Source organism: Lontra canadensis, unplaced genomic scaffold, assembly GCF_010015895.1.
Source record: "Lontra canadensis isolate GAN:19392208 unplaced genomic scaffold, GSC_riverotter_1.0 scaffold54, whole genome shotgun sequence".
Taxonomy (NCBI): Eukaryota; Metazoa; Chordata; class Mammalia; order Carnivora; family Mustelidae; genus Lontra; species Lontra canadensis.
This window is the reverse complement of record NW_022631048.1, coordinates 7881881-7889400: the sequence shown is the minus strand read 5'-3', so window position 1 is coordinate 7889400 and position 7520 is coordinate 7881881. Positions and strand designations below refer to the sequence as shown.

At 34.3% G+C, this 7520-nt stretch overlaps 1 pseudogene; it reads left to right on the top strand.

Moving 5' to 3' along the window:
* Positions 1 to 4424: 4424 nt before the first annotated feature.
* Positions 4425 to 4518, top strand: LOC116877977 (annotated as a pseudogene).
* The last annotated feature ends 3002 nt before the right edge of the window (positions 4519 to 7520 follow it).

Below are 7520 nucleotides of genomic sequence, written 5' to 3'. Positions count from 1 at the left end.
TTATAGACATCAAAAGTGATGCAACATCAAGGAAAGTTCTCCTTATGTGCACTCCTTTTTGTGAACGTGTTCTCATTTGATTGAAGTGTAAAAGTGAATTTACTTCTGGAAGCAGCCATAAAGAGCAGTAGCCTTGCAAACCCTGTGGGGTGAAAACCAGCAGCTTATCACCCACATGTGAAGCAGAACAAGTTTAGATCTCCCTAAAAGCTCCATCCCCAGAGAATGGCTACTATCTGACCTATCTGGAGCTCCCAAGAATCCACCTTAAAGGCCTTGTCTGTATTTGACATGGTGCAGATTATACTCACCACACAGACATGGGTGTTTGCCAGGGAAAAAAGAATTGACAGCTGTTGATTACAATGTAGCTATCTGAGACAGTGATAACAGGGCTAGAAAGAAGCTGGCCAATAAATAAATAAATAAATAAATAAATAAGTAAATACATACATACATACATACATACATACATAAATGGAGAAATAGACAATGAGATGTCCCCTGGGGTCTTTCGAAAACTTGGATATATTCTTGCAACCGTGGAAGACCACAGATGCAGGGCTACCTGTATTTCCAGAAAGGAGCCAAGAAAAGCTTTGTCTCTCATCGCTGACTGACCGTGAGTGTCTATGCAAGGAAGAGGTAAGCTAGGGCTAATGCAGTGCTGCAACGGCTGGCTGAAGCACTGAACAGCTGTCTGTCCTGATACGGCATGTGGTATGTCATCCAGTTCTTACACCAACCACCCGGAGTTCTCATCCATCCACAGGTTTAAGGGAATGGCCCCCAGGAAGACTGCCCGCATTTCACACATCAGCCACAAGTGTGGTCTCCAAGCTACCGGTACTTCTGATCTGTTGTCTACAAGTCCAGGGTGTTCCCTTGACACCCTCCCCTCAGTTTCCATAATTCACAGGACTCCAGAACATGCTATAATTATGATTACAGTTTTAGCATAAAGGATGTAACTAAGGAACAGGCAAATTAAGGGATGCACAAGGTGAAAATTGGAATAGTCCTGAAATGCAATTTCTATGCCCTCTCCTTGTGGAATTAGGGTGTTTTACACTCCCAGTATATAGGTGTGTTCACTAACTAGGAAGCTCTGCTAAGCGTCTGTGTCCAGAAATGTTATTGGGGTTTCATTATGTAGCATGATGGATTGGACATGTGACTGAATTCAATCTGCAGCCCTCCCTTCACTCACTGGAAATCAGACTTGCTCAAAGCCCAAACTTCTAATCAAATAATTGGTCCTTCTGGTGTCTAGCTTCCATCCTGAATTGTCTTGCTAGCATAGACTCAACTGTGCATCAAGGAGCTTTGAATAACAAAGACAGCCCTACCATTCAGGAAATTCTAGGGTGTTTGGAACCCCAGTGTAAGGAACCCTGGACAAAGACCAAAACAATTCCTTATACATCAGTGACCCAGAAACACCTAGAGTCTCCCTGCAAAGGTTGAGAGATTTGTTGATTTAAAGCATTTAAGAAATTTCTGTAGAATCATTAGCTGACCACTAAACTAATCAGAAGTTGGTTTACTAGCTGCATACAATAAATAATAAAGTCTTTAGAAAATTAATCTAGTAAAGTCACTAAACAAGCAGCAGTAACAACAGCAGGATTGAAAACAACACCAAGGGCACCTGGGTGTCTTAGATGGTTGTGTCTGCCTTCAGCTTAGGCCATGATCATTGGGTCCTGGGATCAAGTCCCACATTGGGCTCCCTGCTCAGTGGGGAACCTGCTTCTCCCTCTGTCTTTGCCTCTCTCTCTGTCTTTCATGAATAAATAAATAAAATCTTAAAACAACAACAACAACAAACACCAAATCCTGGGTGGGGGGTTGGTGGAAGTCTGGTTTCTAGAGTTGACACATTATATTATATTATTTATTATTTATTTTTTAAGATTTTATTTATTTATTCAAGAGAGAGAATGCAAGTGAGAGAGTGAGAGAGATCATGAGCAGGGAGAGGGGCAGAAGGAGATGCAGATTCCTTGCTGGGCATGGAGCCCATATGGGGCCCAGTTGGGATCTGAGCCAAAGGCAGACACTTAACTGACTGAGCCACCCACATGACCTGACAGACCATATTATTTAAATAGTCCAGTATTCAACAACAAAAATAGAAACATACAAAGAAACAAGGAAATACTGTATATGCACAATTGGGAAAATAACCAATATAAACATTTCCAGAAAAATATTGACATATTGCACTTATCAGACAGAGACTTCAAATGTGCTATTTCAGTTCATTCAAAGAACTAAAGAAAGTTATGTCTAAATACTAAAAATAAGTAATTCTCATTAAGTAGGAAATATCAATAAAATATAGAAATTTTATATATATAATCAAATATATATATAATTATACATAATCAAATATAAATACTGGAGTTAAAAAGCACAATAACTGAAATAAAACATTCACTAGAAGTTCTCAATAACAGATATAATGTGGTAAAGAATCTAAACTTGTTGTTAGATTAATTGATTGTAATTAAATCTAAGGAAGAGAGATAAAAAGGAAAGAAGAAAAATGAACAGAGTATTAGAGAGCTGTGGAACAACATCAAACCTATGAACATATGCATGGTGGGAATCTCTGGGGGAGATAAAGAAAGTGAGAGAGGGAAAGAAAGGAGCAGAAACAATATTGGGAGAAATAATGGTCACAAACTTCTAATAAAAAAAAACCAAAAAACAAAAACAAAAACAAAAAACTTTCATCTAAGAGCAGCCAAATGAGCTCCAAGTTTAATTAACTTGAGGAGAACCACATCTAGACATCATAATCAAAATTTCAAAAGCTCAAGAAAATAAAGTCTTAAAAGCAGTTGAAGGGAAGCAATTCATCACCTAAAGTGATCCTGAGGAAGAGTAACAGTTCATTTCTCATCAAAAATCATCGAGGCCAGAAGGCAGTAGGATATTCAAAGTGTTAAAGAAAAACATTGTCAACCAAGAACTCTATATTTAGCAAAATCACCCTTCATAACCAAATAAAGAATTAAGAATTCCTAGGTAAACAATAATTGAAAATTTGTCACTAGAAGAAGATTCGTAAGAGAATCTGATAAAGTAAATCCTTCAGACTGAGATAAAATGATATGAGGACTTTGAATCCACTTGAAGAAAAAAGAAAAGAGTGAAACTAAATGGAAAAAATAAGTTCAATCTATTTTCTGTGACTCTTTTTTTTCTATTTTTTTTAAATAAAGTAGCCTGAAGCAATAATGATAAAACCGTACTGAAGGTTTGTGATGTGTAACTATGATTTATGTTACAATAGTAGCACAAATAAGTGGGAGGGAAAGAAGCTATATGCGGACAAAGTTTTTGTAGATTATTGACATTAACTTGCTATAAATTTGAAGCCAAATGTTACAAATATAGATACTAATTTTACTCTCATATTCACTGTTAGGAAACTAACTTTAGATTGAAAATACAAGTAATTTGAGAGTAAAAGGAGAATGACATATACAATGAAAATATTAACCAAAAGAAAACTTGAGTGTCTACAGTACAATTAGACAAGATAGACTAAGACAAGCATTAGTAAGTATAAAGAAGGATATTCCATACTAAGTAAAGGTCCAATTCATCAAGAATCTACACCAGTTATTCAGCTAACAAAATAGCACCCAAATACATGAAGTAAAATCAACAAATTTAAGAGACAGACAACAATAATAATAGAGTGTTCAATACTCAATTTTAATAACTGATAGAATTAGGCAGGAAAGTAACAAGAAAAGTAACCCTACCAAACAAATAGACCTAACTTACATCTATAGAACACTGCACTCAACAATAGCAGAATAAAGTTTCTTCTCAAGTACACATAGAACACTCTCCCATAGAGACCATATCTTAGTCCAAAAAGTAACTCTCAATAAATCTTAAAGAAATTAAATTATACAAAGGAGGGGCAGCTGTGTGGTTCAGTAGTTGGGCATCTGCCTTTGGCTCAGGTCATGATCCCAGGGTCCTCGGATCAAGCCCAACATTGGGCTCCCTTCTCAGCAGGAAGCCTGCTAATCCCTTTCCTGGTTCCCCTGCTTGTGTTTCCTCTCTCTCTAACGGTGCCTCTCTCTGTCCAATAAATAAACAAAATTTTTAAAGAACAAAAATAAAAAAATATATATACAAAGAATGTTCTTTACCAGGATAAATTGAAATTATAAATCAATAACATTCACAATGGAAATTAAAATATACATATACATAAAGAAAAAAAAACACACAGCATGCTGAAACATATGGGATGCAATAAAACAATGCTCAATGGGAAATCTATAGCTGTGACTGCCTATATTAAAAGAGAAGAAATAACTCAAATCAATAACCTAACCTCTGATCTTAAGACACTAGAAAAATAGATAGACATAAAGAAAACAAACAAACAAATGTTCTGGTTTCTCTTCAGATCGTATAAATCTTTCACCTTTTACTAAAGATTTCCGTGAAGAAAACAAACAAAAAAGAAAATAACAAGATTAGAGCAAAAAAGTAAAATAGAGAATAGAAAAATAAAAGTGAAAACCAGTAAAACAAAAGTTAATTCTTTTAAGGGTAACAAAATTGGCATAACTTTGCCAATTCTGTTACTCTTAACAGAATCCCAGAGAAACCTGGGATTATGTAAGTTAGGAATGAAAGTGAGGTCATAACTACTGACATTACTGTCACATAAAGATTATATGGGGATAGGTAATTATAACTAAAGGAGAACTGTTGTGTGCCAAAAAAAAAAAAAAATATTATTTCATGAACAAATTCTCAGCAAAATGCAACTACCAAAGCTGACCCAAAAAGAAATAGAAGTTCTGAGTAAACTTATAACAAGTAACAAATTAAATTATTGACCAAAAAATTTTTTATTTGATTATTGATTATTGATCAAAATTATTGGTTAAAAAAAACTAATGCAAATAAAAGCCCATACCCAAATGTTTTCATTGATGAATTCTATCAAATATTTAAAGAAGAATTGACAGTAATCACAAACTTTTCAAAAAAATAGAGAAAGCAACACATCCAAAGTAAAAAAATGAGGCCATGCCTACCCTGATATCTTGCAAGAAAAATACATCACACAGAAAAAGAACAGTAAACCAATGTCCCTAATAAACATAGACACAAAATCCTCAACAAAAATACTAACAAAATGAATCTAGTAACACATAAAAGGGGTTGGAAACCATGATCACATGAAGTTTATCCCAGAAATGCAAGGTTAGTTCAATAAATGAAAATACTTCAATTTAATAGTTCATATTAATAGAATATAAGAAATTAAAAAAAAAAAACATGATTGCCTCAATACTTGCAAACAACAACAAACACATGAAAATAACCAGTGCCTTTCTTGATAAAAACACTCAACAGAGCACCTGGGTGGCTCAGTTGGTTAAGGGTCTGCCTTTGGTTCAGGTCATGACCCCAGGGTCTTGGTATCAAGCCCCGCATTGATCTCCCTGCACAGTGAGGAGTCTGCTTCTCCCTCTTCCTCTGCCCTTCCCCGTGAACTCATGCTCTCTCTGTCTCCGCCTTTCTTTCTCTCAAGTAAATAAATAAATAAAATCTTTTCAAGACAAGAGCAACAACAAAAATTCAATAAACTTAGAATAGAAAGGAACTTCCTTAGTTTTATGAGGGCTGCCATTGAAAACCCACAACTAACATCAAACTTACTAGTGAAATATGGGCTGCTTTCCTAAAGGTTGGGAAGAAGACAATAATGTTCATTCCCATCACTTCTATTCAACATTGTACTTGAGATTCTAACAAAGGTTATTAGGCATGAAAAAAGTTAAGAAGATTGGAAAGAAAGATCTAAAAATATTTCTATTTATACCTGCCATGATTTTGTAGGTAAAAATAATGCAAAGAAGTGAACTAAAGCATTAAAAAATTAAAGTAGTTCAGCAAGATTACAGAGTTCAAGATTAATACAGAAAATCAAATTTTCTATGCCAACAATTTAAAAAAATCCTAAATATTAATTTATGGAAAACTAAAGTGTTGTTGACATTGAAAATAATAAAACACTTAGAAATACATTCAATAAAAGAATTGCAATACATGTATACTGTTTTATGGCAAAGCATTCTTGAAAAAAAAAAAAAGAAAAGAAAACCCAAATAAATTGGAAGACATCCCTGGGACATAGTTTGGAAGGTTAAGATAGTCATATTCCCCAAACTCATTTACAGATTGAGTGCAATCTCTATCAAAGCACCAAAAGTGCTTTTTACAAAAATTGGAGAAGCTGATCTTCAAATTCATATAGAAATTACAAAGGACTGGAAAAAAAAAATCTCACAAGAGAAGAACAAAATTGGAGGACCTATACCCACTCTATTTCTATATTTACTGCAATGCTTCTATAATCAAGAGTATGCAGTACTATAAAGAGAAAAACAAATAAATGTAACAGAAGTTTATAAATAAATTTTTACCTTCATGGTCAATTGATTTTAGACAAGAATACAAAGACAATTCAATGAGAAAGAATACTTTTTTCAACAAATGGTGCTAGAACAACTGCATGCAAAATAATGTAGTTGGTCCCTTATACTCCACCATATACGAAAATTAACTCAAAATGAGATCATGAATTTAAATGTAAGAGTGAAGACTATAAAAGCCTTAGAAGAACACAGGCATAAGTATTTGTGGTCTTGAATTAAGTGATGTGCAAGAAAAAAACATGTTTCATAAAAATGAAAAACTTGGGGCTAAGCGTCTGACTCTTGGTTTTGGCTAAGGTCATGATCTCAGGGTCATGAGGTCGGGCTCTGTGTGGGGCTCCACACTCAGTGCAGAGTCGGCTTGAGATTCTTTCCCTTCCTCCTCCTCCCTGCCCCTCTGCTCCTCTCCCTACTCACACTGTTTCTCTAAAATAAATGGATAAATATAATCCTTAACCCCCCAAAAAAGAAAGAAAGAAAGAAAAGAAAAACTTTTGTGCTTCAAAAAAAAAACAAAAACAAAAACAAACATATAAGAAATTAAAAAGATAACTCACACATGAGGAAATGTTTGAAATTCATATATCTAGTAAAGATTTTGTATGCATAGTATATAAAACAATTCTTCCAAATTAATAAATAAATGACAAATGACCCAGGGAAAAATGGGTAAATGAACTCAACAGACATCTTCAAAAAAGATAAAAATGACAAATAAGCATAGGGAAAAATGCTCATAATCATTAGATATGAGAGAAATCAAGATCAAATTCACAAGTTACTACTTCGTACTCAGTAAGATGGCTATGAGTAACAAGAATTGAAGACGTAGGGAAATTAAAACCCTCGTACTTTGCTGGTGAATGTAAAATGTGCAACCACTGAGGAAAACAGTGTGACAAGTCCAAGAAAATTTTAAAATAGAGTGAACATATGAGGCAGTCACTCTACTCCTAGGATTATATCCAAGAGAATTAACACATATGCCCAAACAAATATATATATATATATATATATATATATATATAT